Source organism: Tenebrio molitor, chromosome 1, assembly GCF_963966145.1.
Source record: "Tenebrio molitor chromosome 1, icTenMoli1.1, whole genome shotgun sequence".
NCBI lineage: Eukaryota > Metazoa > Arthropoda > Insecta > Coleoptera > Tenebrionidae > Tenebrio > Tenebrio molitor.
Window position 1 is genome coordinate 1,224,994 of NC_091046.1, and position 15,383 is coordinate 1,240,376.

A 15,383-nucleotide genomic window follows, 5' to 3' on the forward strand; every position below is an offset into this window, starting at 1 on the left:
TGGTTTACTAATTAGGATGCTATTATATGAATTATGTCAAAATATATAAAAGATCACCCCGATTCCTTCAAAAAATTCCGAAAAATGTTACTGATAAAAAGCAAAAAGTTAAAAACATCAAATGGACCAGATTTAGATATTTTCGATCAGATGCTGCTCTTATTTGTATTTGTATCAACACTGTAAATCCATTTATCGCAAATGATGCTGCATTGTGGATGTTGGATTTATTTTCTAAACGTTTTCATTTACATAGAGTTATAGGCAATCACGTTTTAGTTTCGATTTAATACGAATTCGTTATTAGATATGAGCAGAATCAACCAACACCCGACATTACTAATTTCATAACGTAAAACCCATAACAGTGAATTTGAGCAAACACCCAAGCAAATCCCCACTATTTTGTTTGTAGTGAGTTTTATTGCCCCATTTTCACATTTTCCAGTTGTTTGAGGCGTCAGTTTCGGTCCCCTATTAATTGTCGCCGGATTTACGTCCGACCATTTTCCTAAGGAAATTCGATATGGAGGCGAGATATTTGATAAAGAAAACCGATGTAATATATCTTCCGTGAGCGCGGAATGTGGAACCATTTAAAAACTTTTATGATTGTTAGAGTTTCAAGTGTTTGAGACGTGCTTTTTCAAGTTTAGTTGGGGAAAGTTTTATAAGTTGTTAGTATAACTTTTATACGAAATGCTAGATTATGTTTATATTCCTTTCTGTTAAAAATTGTTTCTCTTTTACAACACCTCGAATATGCACTGTTCGTCCCTCGAGACCCAACTTCTTCGGTCTAATTGCCGGACGTGGAGAACTCGATGACCTCGTGAAAGCGGTTCCGCCGGAATCCGGACAATTTAAAAGTTCTCCTCGTTCGACTTTTCCGCCCCGTCGAAATTATTTCAATACGAGTTTTGATTTTGCGTGCGCTTATCGCGAACCGGGCGCGGGTTGTTAACATTCTATTAATAAGCGATAATCGGTAATTTAACTTTTCCTTCGATGCGACGTTCTTTTCCAGAGTACAAAACGTTTTCGAGTAATTTAACCGCGATTCGAGATAAAGGAGTTGCTTAAACCTCCGGCAATTCCAATAATTTCACTTCAACTTTACATCGATGCTCCAAGGATAATTCTTCAGTAAGTACCGGGAAGCTCTGCAGGAGCGGCGCGGATAATGCGCGGCTTTGAGCGGTTTTTGGAAAGGGGAAGGATGCGAAAACGTCGCACAGGATAAACGACCTTGCACAAAGGTCGTTTCAAGAACTGTATTTATTAAGAACAAAACATGGTTTTTAAATTTTATTAAGAGGTAAAAGTGAAGATTTCCCGGCGCATCCACCATTTTGACAAGCAACAAAAATACAATTTTTCTCCATTAACGTAAAAGACAGAGCGATACGATTTTTTTACACTCGATTCGTCATAATCAAATCTACAAAGCAGATCTTTCAAATTTAATTTCCCTTAAACACTGAACGAGATATTGTCATTGTTGTGACAAAAATTTCCCGGCACCTCCACCATTTTAGTAAATTATTCAAATGTATATTTCTCAACTACTATTAAAGATTAAGCCATGCTCGTTCTTGGAATCGATTCGTCATAATTATATCTACAAAATGCTGGGTTCAGATTTAATTTACGTCGAAATATATATTTTTTTTATTTCTTGATACTTTCACCATTTTTCCTAAACGCAATGTTCTCAATCGGTGTTAAAGTTAGAGCCATACGGCTTCTGGCATGCGATCATAATTGAATTTACAAAACGCAGCTTTCAGATTTGTTCTGTGCCAAACGATTCAAGAGATACCGTTATTTGTATTGAAAATATTTCCCGAAGTCTCCACCAATTTCGGAAGCAATATAAACCCAATTTTTTTAACATATGGTACAGATGGAGCCACGCGGTTTTTTGAAATCGATGCATCATAATTAAATCTACGAATCACAGTTTTTGTATTCGATCTAGTCAAAATCGTGGGACATCGTCATATTTATTGAATCAATAAAACCCTCATTTGGCAATGTATTTGTTTCAGTCGATTTTAGAGATAGAGCCATCCGGGTTTTTGTATCCGATTCGACGTAATTAAGTCTACAAAACAATGTTCTCGGATTTGATTTAGCTGAAACCGTAACGACGGTATTACTATTTTTGTTCAAAAAAAAATTCTGGGGCTTCCACCATTTCTGCGAGTCATTTGTAGTTATTTACATAAAAGTCAGGAAAATCTCACATTACTGAAGAGGAGCTAAATTGAAAAACGAGGCACTTTGTGCCGAGTATTTTAAAGCTCCGAGTCAAGTAAGAGATTTTACTGACGTGTTTTGTATTAAATTTTTCCGGAAATCGTAAAAAAGACGAAATTTACAAATTTTGGAAAAGTTTTTTACAAATTCCACAAAAATCAAGTTTGTCAATTTTGTTGGCAACTATAGTTACAAAGTAAACAACATCGAAAAAATTTATTTTGCGTCTTGTAAAGTCTTTACAGTACTAGCCCGGAAAATTCAATTTTCCGGCGCGTAAATAATTAATAATTTCCGGAAAAATTATTTTTTCAACGTGTGTTAGAGTCTTGCGGTTTATTACACTTAATTCGTCAAATATCAAATGTGCAAGACACCCTTTTCAGATTTGACTTCTCTCAAACGGTAAAAGAGATATCGTCATTTTTATGACAAAAAATTCCTGGTACTTCCACCATTTTTACATACAATGTAAATAGTTTTTCAAGCGTGGTAAAATTAAATTTCCAAAGCAAAGTGAGTGAAAGACAGTGAGCGAAAGTAAAGTGAACGAAAGAGAAAGAGAGTCATGTGGTTTTCCCTGCTTGATTCACCATAACTAAATCTACAAAACGCAGTTTTTAGGTTTGATCTTGTCAAAAGTACAAGCATAATATTTATTAAATAAACAACGCAATATTTTTTGTACGACACATCGATGTCATTTTCTCAACCGGTGTTACAGATAAATCCATGCGGTATTTTACACTCCGTTCGTCATAATTAAATCTACAAAGCACTGTTTTCAGATTATATTTGGTCCAAACCATAAGGGAGAGATCGTTATTTTACTGAAAAAATATTCCAAAGCTATCTATTTTTTGTTCGTATGATGTTAGAAGATAGACACTCAGACTCTTTCGCATTCGATTCCCCACAATTCAGACTGTAAAACACAGTTTTTAAATTTGATCTGGCACAAACGGAAATATAAATGTCCTTATTTTTATTGGTAGAATATCCTCACGCTCCAACCATATTTGTAACTTTAGCTACACCTGCAAATTCCTTGACTAATAATGAAGGTAGAGGCAAACACTATACTGCACTCGATTCCTCATAATTAAATCTGTACAATGCAATTTTTATATTTGACAATTGTAGAACCATAACGGATTTATGGAAATTTACTTGTCATATTTTCCCGGCGCCTCCACCATTTTTGCACATCTATATAATACTGATTTCTCAATTAGTTTTCTAAATAGAATTATACAGTCTGCTGCACTCGATTCACCACAATTAAATCTATACGAGACAGTTTTTAGATTTGACCTAACCCACACGGTTATAAAGATATCGATATTAATTCCGTGAAATCGAAAAAAAAATTGAGTTGGCTGTGACCAAAAATTTCAGTTGGCAATTCGTTAAGATTTCAACTATCAGATGTCACTCTTAAAAGTTAGGTTAGTGATTTTGAGAACGTTGAAATCTTGATTTTCATAAAGGTGTGAATTATGTGTGACCGACAGGTTGTAAAAGAATTTGCTCAGCTAACTGCAATGAAACAATGAGATTTAAAACTCCCGCGCTCCAACGATCACTATTCAGAAAGGTTGTGTTGTGGGGCTCTTATTGTCAAGGGGTTTAATTTCATCCACAACAGACACACGACAGTGAAAAAAGTGCAAATCTTTTTTAAGAATAAGCTGAACTGTACCAAATGATAGGTTAGTTTCTTTTTCTGCGCAGAACACTACCTGTTTCCTTTCTATGGAAGTTGTTGCTAAGTGCCTGGAAAGTCCGGAAATTTTGTTGAAATTGCTTAAAAACTCGAAGTGTCGAATATGACCATTCCACAATGAAATTTTTTTGCTCTAAACAACATATTGTAACAGCAACTTTCAACTTGTTGAAAGTATAATTGTTGATAATAATTATTATTAACAATTTTACTTGGCTTTTAATCCCGTTTTGGGAACTTCTCTTCAGCTGGGTTGCGTTTATTTACAACTAGTCAAAGAAGTTGTCTGTCAGCCGTCCAAAAATTCTAATTACGCCAGTGCCTAAAGGGGCATTCTACTAATCCCCAATTAATTAACAACAGCGGTAGCACCTCGGCCCGCACCTTGTTAGACTGGTCCCGCTCCCGTGACCTCCTCCAAACTATCATAATTCCCAATCCTTGCCGTTAACGAGGGTATCCAAATTGTTCCGACATCTCGCCCCAGCCCGCCGCCGCCCCCGATTTTTCCCCGCGCGATTAACCGCCACTTGTCGCAACGAATTCATAGAACTGCACCCTCGTTCCTCTTATTATTTAACAATAATGAAATCTCTAAAACGTAGGATTCATTACATTTAGCATTTAATAACTGTAACCCCGAACGACGACGAGGGTCTCCGGCAACGTCGAAGAGATGAAGTGTCTTCCGGGTAATTCGGCCCGAGCGTCGGCCCACCGCTCTCGTCTCTCTCTCGGGCGGCGGCGACGCCCGCCGCCGACGCTCGGCTCCTCTCCTGCGGGACGCAAAATAATGCGGGATAATTGCACAAGTAGGCCGGTAAACGGGGCCCAAATAAAAATAAAACCACTTACCGGTGTACAATACGCACCCCCGCCCCACGAGAATTCCCCCAAGCTTGCCGCAGAGGAGCGGATACGTCAAGTTGAAATAAAAATGAGACTTTCTTTTATTAATATTGCAGCAGTTGCTGCCGTTTGACTCCTTCGGATGTTAATAATTTAGGGCGCTTTATCTCCGGGTTTCTTGGGGGTGGACGCGGGGCGATCGCGGATCGATTAATTATTCAGGAATTTTTAATTAATACGGATGTCGGGGCGAAAAACGCCACTTTTCACTATCATAAGGGAGGAATGCGGAATTAAACACGTTTCAAGTTATTAAACAGTCGGGACTTGGGGATGATTAAAACACTGTTTTACCGGACTGTCATGTCGGATTCCGCGTGACAAGTTTTTAAATGAAAAAGAGATGCAGTTTGTGACGAGCGGTGCAATGACACGCCGGATTAGGGGAGGATAAAGGGACGAAATCCCACGAGAAAAACACAAAGTCAAATTGTCAAATAGTCGATGCATAGATTTAGGCCTGAATGGTGGAGGCGCCGGGACAAAAACTCTCACAAAATGAATTAATTAAAAATTGTAAATAAAACAGAAACAACAAAAAATTGTATTAGTCGAGAGCAAATACTGTGATAATTTAAAATGTTTGCATTAACATTTTGTGACGGGCCGGCTAATCGACTTCATTAAATAAAACATCAATTTCGCGATTCTGGAGCATTAAAATTCTCATTTGAAAACTTTATCAAATTTATTAATCAAATTAGCCGAGAGACTTAATTGAAGATCGATCAAGTTGTAACGGTGAGAAAGTTGAGCATAGTTGGAGCTGAAATTTATACAAATTAAAAACTAAATCGAAAACTCGGTTTATGAAAATCGTCATTTACCTGACGCAACTCTGAACAGCTTTGTTTAATCGTTTTTCTTTGAAGAGGAAAACAGTGGAGGACTAAGAAGTTTCGATGCGATTACGTCGGCAAAATATACGTTTTTAATTGGCTTAGTTAAATTCGTCGCGGATTTTTTAACAAATATAGAAATGGCCTTGTTCCAAATGTCATTTAATAGTACATATATTATTTGATGATATAATCATTCCTATCATAATCCACGAGAGTGAAAGTTAAAAAACGAGCCGCGGGCGAGTGTTTTAATCACCAGAGTGGATTATAGGCATTATTCGCGAGTTAATTCGACGTTTTATCTACGACTTAGCTTAGAAAATTTTTAAGATCTGTGACTTATGATAAATCACAAGTGACTTATAATAAGTCACGGGTGTAATTTATGACTAGCATAATGTATCTATAGTTAGGTAAATAATAAACGTATTATTTAATGGTCGTAGATAAAAAATATTTGCGACATCGAGGCTATCGGTAAAACATCTGAAACATCATTCTAGGAAGAGTTTTTCTGTGCTGCGCTGCGATTGGTCAGTAAGTGACAAAAAACAAATAACTAATGAGTAATGAAAGGAAGACTTTTTCAAAGTATGTCCTTATTTCAATTTGAAACAAACTAAAATGCCACAAGGGTGTTCAGTGTTGTCTGAAGAAGACAATTGAGCAATAAATATTTAATAAACCAGTTTACTCTACATTGAGTAATATGTATTTAATATTGATGGGAATATACATAATGTATCAGAAAAGACGCTGAGATACTACTTAGGTAGATAAGATAAACCGGTTTCATCCCAAAGTACTGTGTATTTTCTTATGGCGGTTCGTTTTGCAATTCAAGGTCATGCGAGTGATTGTATGTCTGGTTGCGCACCTCCCCCGTTGTTACTCGGCTTCAATTAAAAAAATTACACTCATTTTCATCTGTACAAACTCACACTGATGTTTTGCAAACAAGATATTCCAAAATAAAAATAAAATAAAATGCTCTCCTTGCTACAATATTATATTTGATTTTGATTGCTTTCCTGTGAATTATTTAAATTGCCCTGGAGCAACAAAGAAATATTTAAAGCGGTGAGAAAATTTAAATAATATTACACTGGTTGATGTAAGACAAGTGTTGAAATATTTTTTCACGCAAAAAAAAACATCTTTTGTTCTTTTTTCGTTGTTTTGCTACAAGAAAGCGACGAATAAAATCGTGCTAGAGCGCAAACAATACACTGATTGTAAAATGGGCTTAAAAATTCTTGAAAAGATCTGTGTTCAACAGTTTCTTAGATGACGAAGGTAAAAGTTAATTAGCTGATATAAATTTGCAAAAAAAATCTATGTAAAAGTAGTGTAATGCAACTTATTTATCAATTTCTCTCATAGTCGTAGAAAAAGTATAGTATTCTACTCGCGGACAATGGTTATTACTCGCTCGGATTAATTACGCCACTCGCCTGCGGCTCGTGACACAATCCTCGCAAGTAATCATCCGCTCATTGCAAAATATACTACGTTTTATTCCACCGACGTGACGAATAGAGAACAAAATTTATTGCCCAAAATAATTTAAACCAAAAAATCCTAATTTTGACCTTTATTACACTGTTTGCTTACACAAGTTTTTATCAACTTTTTTCATTATTACCAACACATAACTTTACACTCTCTCTCCTTTTTTTTCGTCTGACGAGGTACACTAAAAACACGAATAAATTTTGTTAATGACTCGCAAACAATTTTAAAAAACTTACTGACCCATTAAGGCAACGACGAGAACCAGAAGAACCACAAGTATTATGAGCAGGACGTACATCATACTGTCGAGAACTGAAAAATCACGTTTAAATAATGTTTTACAAAAATACAAAATCTACCTAGTGTAAGTGTTAGTCACGTTCGTGGAACATTGTTTGGTATTTTGTTCAGTCATGGCATTTTTAGTTCATTTCCTTATCAGTGGAAATAATGAGCAGTGCGCATGTAAGGCAATGGTGGAAAAGTGATAATTCCAATTAAAATACCTCACGGCGTGGTAAACCCAACAAAAATATCCTTCAGACAATAATAGTAACTTTGTAAGTTTAGTGGTTTTCCTGTCGTTAGCAACAATCAGATTCTTCTCTTCATTCTTGCTGAACCTGGTCCGACTTTTACAAAACTCTTTGTTTTATTTCTGGTATCGACTTCCGCCGATAAGAATCCTGTCACCCCCCGTTTTGAATTTATTTTTGTTTCACATTGTTGCACGCCAATGCACTTGTTCCTTTGTTTTCCGTGATCCCTGAACAATCACTGGGCGACAACTCCCACATCCACGTGTCACTAATTATTGACAATTCAGTGATTCGAGTGCGAGCCACGTGCCGATTTTAATATTGCACTAACGTTCCGAATTTGTTGTGACAGTCGTGACGTTGAAGCTCTCCCTACATCCCTCATTATCCTTCGTCGTGGTGGATAGGCATTAGCTGAATTTTACATCGAAGGATCTCAAATGAGTACTAAAATCATGCCCGGAGACGTTCGCTTGACGGCTTTTATGTAAAATGAGTAAGATCTTTGACTAATATATGGAGGAATTTGCTGCGAATGGGACCGCGCTACCTTTATGTCTTGCAATTAGTTATGTGTGGTGAATCGGAATGGCGGCCAAGGAGGAGCTGAGGAAATTTGCAACTTATTAGCGACAAAAAGCTACGAGTGGGTTTTGCACGGCGGATTCGGGGGAAACAGAAATTTTCTCTCGTTTGCCTAAGATTGCTAATTTATAACGAGTTCTGCAAATAATTATTCTGCTTGATAATAATTATTCCAAATCTCATTTTGATTTTTTCTCCGCCTCTTCAATCCTTTAAAAGCAATTACTGTCGTCGTGAATTGTGATTAACTGTACATTTGTTGACGCAATTATTTTTTGAAGTGAAAACTTCTTTAGGCGCACCGCACGGGCAGTGAATTAGTGTTTTGCGACACGCTAAAATCGTCACGCTCGACCATGCGACACGCTCAAATCGTCGTCAGGTTCGGGCCGGAGAACAACGAAAACGACACTTTACTGACTATGATGTCATATGACTCCCTCAACGGTCATTTATACAGGGTGTTATCGAAAGTTGTACAGATATTTTAACCACGAGCTACTGGCTTAATGTAGAACTCGGAAAAAATATCTAAAAAATTCTGTCAAAAAATAAAATGAGATTTATTTTTTGAGCTACAATTTTTTTAAATTGATTTTAGTTTTCTATGTTGTCCTACAACCCCGTAGATAAAATTTTGACACATTTTAAAAATACACCCTGTATATCATGTTTTATAAAATGTACGCCAATGCGAAGTATCCTATAGCAAATATGCTTTAAAACAAGGAAACCGCATTGGTTGGTGTACGTTAAATATGATATACAGGGTGCATTTTTAAAATGTGCCGAAATTTTACCTACGAGGTTGTTTGACAACGTAGAAAACTAAAATCAATTAAAAAAAATTGTTGCTCAAAAAAAATGTCATTTTATTTTTTGACATAGAATGAAAATTTGGTCATTTGTACAACAGGGTCTTTTTTTACTTTTTTTATCTTCAGTATTTAAGTTTGTGGTATTATTTGTTATGTACTAAATCATAAATAAATAAAATGAACTATTTGATTCTTGTTTTTTTGAGCCTTTCACCCGGAGCGCGTGACGTGACGCGTGACGCGTTCTACAAAAATGTATGTACGTCTGTGGTGAATGCAACAAGACGCTGCTTCGCCCCAGCGTGCGATAATGTTTGCAGGTGTGAAACATTTTCCGCGTTAATATCGACCACTCCGGCAGAACTATCAGTGTTGTAATTAGCTTCCGTCGTTCGTTTCATTATGCATCAGGTATTTGCGTCAGTTCGGTAATGTAACTGTTCGGATGTTGATCGAAAGTTGTAAACTCGCAAGGCAACAGTTCTAATTATGTACAAGAAGTGGAGGAAACAGCCAACAGGCACCCCTTTGGCAAATAATTTTCCGGCGTCGCATTTTTCGCACTCGCTTTCCGCCGGTTTATCGCCTGATGATTAGCAAGCGTTTATGTAGGCAACAATAGTTGCCGGGGTGAAAAACCGTCCGCCCCTAAATTATTCAGAGACTTTGCTCGTGCAAGCGCACAAATATGTCCCTCTCGAGCGTAATCGCGCGAGATTTTTGCCTAATTCCGGCCCCGGCCCCGAATTATCCGCAATTAGGGCAAGGCCTCGGTGGATGCGGGGCATAATCGCAAAGTTAGATGATGTAATGCATTATATTGTGCCCCGATGACTGCCCATTAGGGAATAACAACTTAACAAAAGTTAGCATTAACCCGTGCCCTCGACGTCGAGCGTCTTGCCCTTTTAGGCCACGCACGATGTTTAGTGTATTACGGGGGTGTTGTTTTCTTAGGGGCTGCGCACCGATGTTTGCCGTCGCCATCGCTTAACACATTATCGTTATTACTCTGATGAGATTGCAGTTTATAGTTAGGTGATGAATGCTGAAACTTTCGGGCTTTCATTACCATTATTAAAATTTACCAGAGTCCAATTTAGCCGAGCACCATCCGACGTGTAATCATAACAGTATTTCTGAATTTGGAAATCTACCGGCGGCGATATCTCAGCCTGAGAAGGGTCTGGGGGACCACTACGCGACCCGGAAGCTTCCGAGCCCCCTTTCAGATTTTACACGTCGACCCTAACATAACATCGTCTGCGATCTTGACACATTTGTCACGTTAGCCAGCTCGCATTCCCTTCTTCAACGCATCCCTACAATTTAAATGTTGATGATAATCAACTGCGCAAAGCGCTAACAGCGGCAACGAATGACAGATATTTACAACACCCGAAAAACGTTAGTCCACGCCACGCCACAGGGGCACCCAGGAGACTTCTTAACAAAGTTTTCGGTAAGTACTTCGCCCAGATCTTTGTCTTTTTTCAATTCCTTATCACTTTTTTTACTCTTCTTAATCTTGTCATCGATAACATCTTTGCATTTCCTTCTAGTTGAAGAAAATGCAAGTTTGTTCTCATCCATTCTCCATTTTTACCAACAAATAACAGAAGTAACACTGTCTACCACAGAACACCTTAGATAAGAACTGATTTCCCTATGTTAAAGGTTGGCAACGGAAAATACAGCGCTCCTGGTAGTCCAGTGGCAAACTAAATGACCGCGGGAAAAATTTGAACGCAACCGTCTTTATAGTGCTCCCTTTTTCAGATATGTTTTTTTTAGTTGACAAGATATTAAAGTGAAAAAAGTAAATTTGGTTTTAAAATAACCAAATATACTTTTTCACTTTAAAATCTTAACAATTTTAATAGTAGGAAAATAAAATTAAACACAAATATATTTATTAGTTATATATTGAACGAAAAACCGACACAAATAAGAAAAAAATGTAACAAGATAAAACTCTAAAAATTCAAGAAAACAGATAAACAACAAATTAACATTCACTTGAAAAAAGTAAAAAACAAATCAGAGTACTATTTACATTTCAGTCTTGATATCCGTCGGATACTGTGGAATACTTCTACTCGCGAATTTACGCTTGTTTGTCAAAACTTCACTTTCACCTGTTCCACAATAATTATGGTCTTGAAGATGAAAACTGGAAATGCTGTCCATTATTTCACCATCTTGAGAATGTGAGGAAGGTTTTTGATCCAAACCTTTGCAAACCGCGGTCAATGTTGTAGACTGATGACATCAACAATTACAAAATCTTCATTTGCAGAATGGTCGTAAGGTTTTGGTACAGAACCGGTGTTTAAACGATCCTTTCTTTCATTCACAAAACTATTGCCTCAAAATGATGCTCACAAAATTTCCATGCACCAGTTGTTGGATTCTGGATATTTACAAGAATACTTCTTTCGGCTAACAACTCCCACGACTGAAAAACTTTAGTTTACACAGTTTACATATCAAGTATGGCACTAATCCGCACTAACCTAAACGAAAACTTTCGGGAAATTTGCCAAGCATCCTTGGCATAACCCAAAACGAAACACACAAGATGGATGCTAGTTCGCAAACCCGCAAAGGCGCAAGCTCACAAGAGTCACTAAATGACAAGAATGACATTTGTCTGCGCGGTCTATTCAAAATTCCCCCCTTTGCTTCACGCCCCGCCGGTGGCACCCACACTTTTTCCGCTGCCATTTTGCCAATGCCAGTTTCACCCCCCGATACTGTTTACTGTCAAAAATAGTTCTCATCTTATTTTATATCGCACGTGCAAATGAAATCCTGGGCTGGGAAGGCACTGGAAACCGTCAATTGTTGTGCTTTTTTAAAGCGTAGATTAATAATTGGAGCATGTTGACAGCTAACCTAAAATTTAGAGCCAAACAAATCTTTCCTTTTTTCTTTCTTTGCAATGTTTTACATTAAAAATAGAATAAATTAACGATTTCTACTCTCGAAGCAAGTATCTAAGAGCACCCTTTGCTGAAAACAAACATGTCCAGTTATGTCCCGATTAAACATAAACAAATCTTATTCGTGTCAAACGGCGGGAATTTCAAACTTTACACTGTTATAAACAGTTTAATTTTTCCAACGCCTTCTCAGTCAGTTCTCTGTCATTTTTGACTACTTACGTTTCCCTCTAGCACTATGTTTGTTTCTTTTTACTTTGCTTTGCCTCGATTGTACATACTACTCTTTTTGACCCTGTAATAACTACCATTACCAAACAACATTGTGATATTTTCCTTCTAAATAGATAACCCGATGGACAATTAAGAGATCTCGTTTTGTCTTTCCTTCACCCTTGACCAACTTGCAGTTGCATTGACAAAATGAAGTTTCCCAAATTTCATTGTCCACCGTTTCTATATTCTCATTCTTTTGAATTCCTTCACAGAGGACATACTAGTCTTACCATGAACAGAGCAACTGAACAAGAGCAAACTTACTCCATAGGTGTTTAACTGCTCCGATAACTTCTCCATCAAAGTACCAATATCTCGAATGATACAACAAATTACTAGAACTCCTTGTCTTAACTCTCCTTTTTCTTATTTTCTTAAATAAATGACTCGGAGTACTCAGATCAAATAATCTATTCAAAAACAAAATAAGACTTTGCAACATAAGTTTCTGTCCTATATTTCCGATTAACTAGTTTCTCCTAGTTTTTCCTTAACACCTCTTTGAGCTCCTACGAAGTTTTCAAAACCGTTTCCTCCGCATCTTCCTTCAATTCTATCTTCTTGATCTCTTCCTGATAGGCCATCCATGATCTCGGAAGCTTTCAAAATCTTCTCCCCCACATCTTCCTTTAATCCCATTCTCTTGATCTCTTCCGGTGTAGGACATCCAAATCTCCCAAATCTCCCACAAACTCTTCCAGAGCTTGACGATCTCTTCACCGACTGCTACTCACAAGCCCTTCACTCCTTCTTCTCTACAATCGATGTCTTCCTGCTGATCTTTACACTCCATCTCGTCTTCTCTGGTCCTGCTCTTCTTCACGATGTCGTCTAAACGTACTAAACGCATACTTCCGGAGGTTCTGGTGTCTTCTTCTTGGGCAGCCTTCGTTCATCTCGCCCTCTTTGCACCAACACTTCTGCGGAAGAGTCCTCCTCTTGATTAATTTTCGTCGTCTCGAAAACCTATTCCTTCTCCCATATCTTCTCAATTTCTTCCTTTTCGAACCTTCCTTCTTGACGTACCAAAGCCTTACCTTCTTTGAGAGGGACGTCACGATGCACCGACACACTCTGAATCGTCATCTTGTCTTCTCTGGTCCTGTAGTACATCCTGATCTTCTTCACTGTGTCGTCTAAACGTACTAAACCCATACTTCCGGAGTTTCTAGAATCTTCTTCTTGGGCAGCCTTTGTTCATCTCGCACTCTTTACACCGACACTCTTACAGAAGAATCCTCCTCTTGATTACTTTTATTGTTTCGAGGACCAATTCCTTCTCCCAAATCTTCTCAATTTCTTCCTCTTCGAACCTTTCCGCGAGACTCACCAAAGCCTTACCTTCCTTGAGAAGGACGTCACGATGCACCGACACGCTCCGAACAGTCATCTCGTCTTCTGTGGTCCTGTAGTACATCCTCCTCTTCTACAGTGTCGTCTAAACGTACTAAACGCATACTTCCGGAGGTTCTGGAATCTTCTCTTGCAGCGACACTCCTACGACCGGACAGTCTTCCTCCTGATTAATATTCGTTGTCTTGAAGACCAATTCTTACTCAGAAATCTTCTTAATTTCTTCCTCTTCAAACCATATCCCGAGACGCACCAAAGCCTTACCTTGCTTGAGAGGGACGTCACGATGGACCGACACAATCTCAACAGTCATCTCGTCTTCTCTGGTCCTGTAGTACATCCTGCTCTTCTTCACTGTGTCCTTCCGGAAGTTCTGGAATCTTCTTCTTGGGCAGCCTTCGTTCATCCCTCCCTCTTTGCACCGACACTCTTTCGGAAGAGTCCTCTTGGTTAATTTTCATTGACTCGAAAACCTATTTCTTCTCCCAAATCTTCTCAATTTCTTCCTTTTCGAACCTTTCCCCGAGACCCACCAAAGCCTTACCTTCCTTGAGAGGGACGTCACGATGCACCGACACACTCTGAACAGTCATCTCGTCTTCTCTGGTCCTGTAGTACATCCTGCTCTTCTTCACTGTGTCCTTCCGGAGGTTCTGAAATCTTCTTCTTGGGCAGCCTTCGTTCATCCTTCCCTATTTGCACAAACACTCTTACGGAAGAGTCCTCCTCTTGATTAATTTTCATTGTCTCGAGAATCCGTTCCTTCCCCCAAATCTTCTCAATTTCTTCCTCTTCGAACCTTTCCCCGAGACGCACCAAAGCCTCACCGACACACTCAGAACAGTCGACCAAAGTTAGTCTTCCTAGATTTGCATTTTTCACTCTTCTTGCAGCTGTCACAGTTTCAATTAATATAATAATAGTCAACAACTGGAATTCTTCCCATCTCGACTCTCCCTGTCGCCACTGGAATTGATTTTGCTCTCTTGATGCAATTCCTGTTCTCATTCGGCATTGTTTAACTTAATTTTTAAAATGCCGCGAGAGCTGCAAATCTGCTTTTCCTCTTCCTGCGAATTAGATTAAATTAAACAATAGTCTATTAGAGCCGCAGGAATGCGCCCCTGTCAAGCTGCCACCTTCCGGCGGAAAAAGTAGAAAGCGTAAATTTTTCCCTTAATATGTTTTGAGTTGGCATGTGACGGGACGGCAACGTTGTGTTAGGAGCACCCTATTCACGCTCACGCCACCGAATTAACTTCAGCTGTCTACCAGGCCATGTTTACCCCCAGCCAATAAGTCTGCGGTTTCCTTTTTCACCTAATCGCGGGATTATTTTACGTGTGGTCGGACCACTCGATTCTTTCCGCCCGGAGATGCCCTTATTGCTTCGAACGGACGTGACTTTTAAACAAAAAATCCACCCCCGGCAACTCAAATTTAATGACAAGCAGCGCCACACATTGTCCGGAGTCCGCTGGAAAATTCATTATCGCTGTTTCGGGTCATGCTTAATGCAGCCGGGTGGAACATTGAACAACTGGAGTGCACACAACACCCCTGAATTATTGGATACCAATTAAAACCTGAGCCCTGACGCGAAAAATCGTGCA

General features: G+C 38.6%; 2 long non-coding RNA genes across 2 annotated transcripts; both read right to left on the reverse strand.

Moving 5' to 3' along the window:
• Positions 1 to 7,318: 7,318 nt before the first annotated feature.
• Positions 7,319 to 7,757, reverse strand: LOC138122434 (uncharacterized). Its single transcript, XR_011156501.1, has 3 exons — positions 7,614 to 7,757; positions 7,495 to 7,566; positions 7,319 to 7,435 (listed from the first exon to the last, which is right to left on the reverse strand). It is a non-coding gene; the product is annotated as an uncharacterized lncRNA (long non-coding RNA).
• A 3,348-nt stretch (positions 7,758 to 11,105) lies between these two features.
• LOC138141553 (uncharacterized) lies at positions 11,106 to 11,942 on the reverse strand. Its single transcript, XR_011163185.1, has 2 exons — positions 11,713 to 11,942; positions 11,106 to 11,662 (listed from the first exon to the last, which is right to left on the reverse strand). It is a non-coding gene; the product is annotated as an uncharacterized lncRNA (long non-coding RNA).
• Positions 11,943 to 15,383: the final 3,441 nt, after the last annotated feature.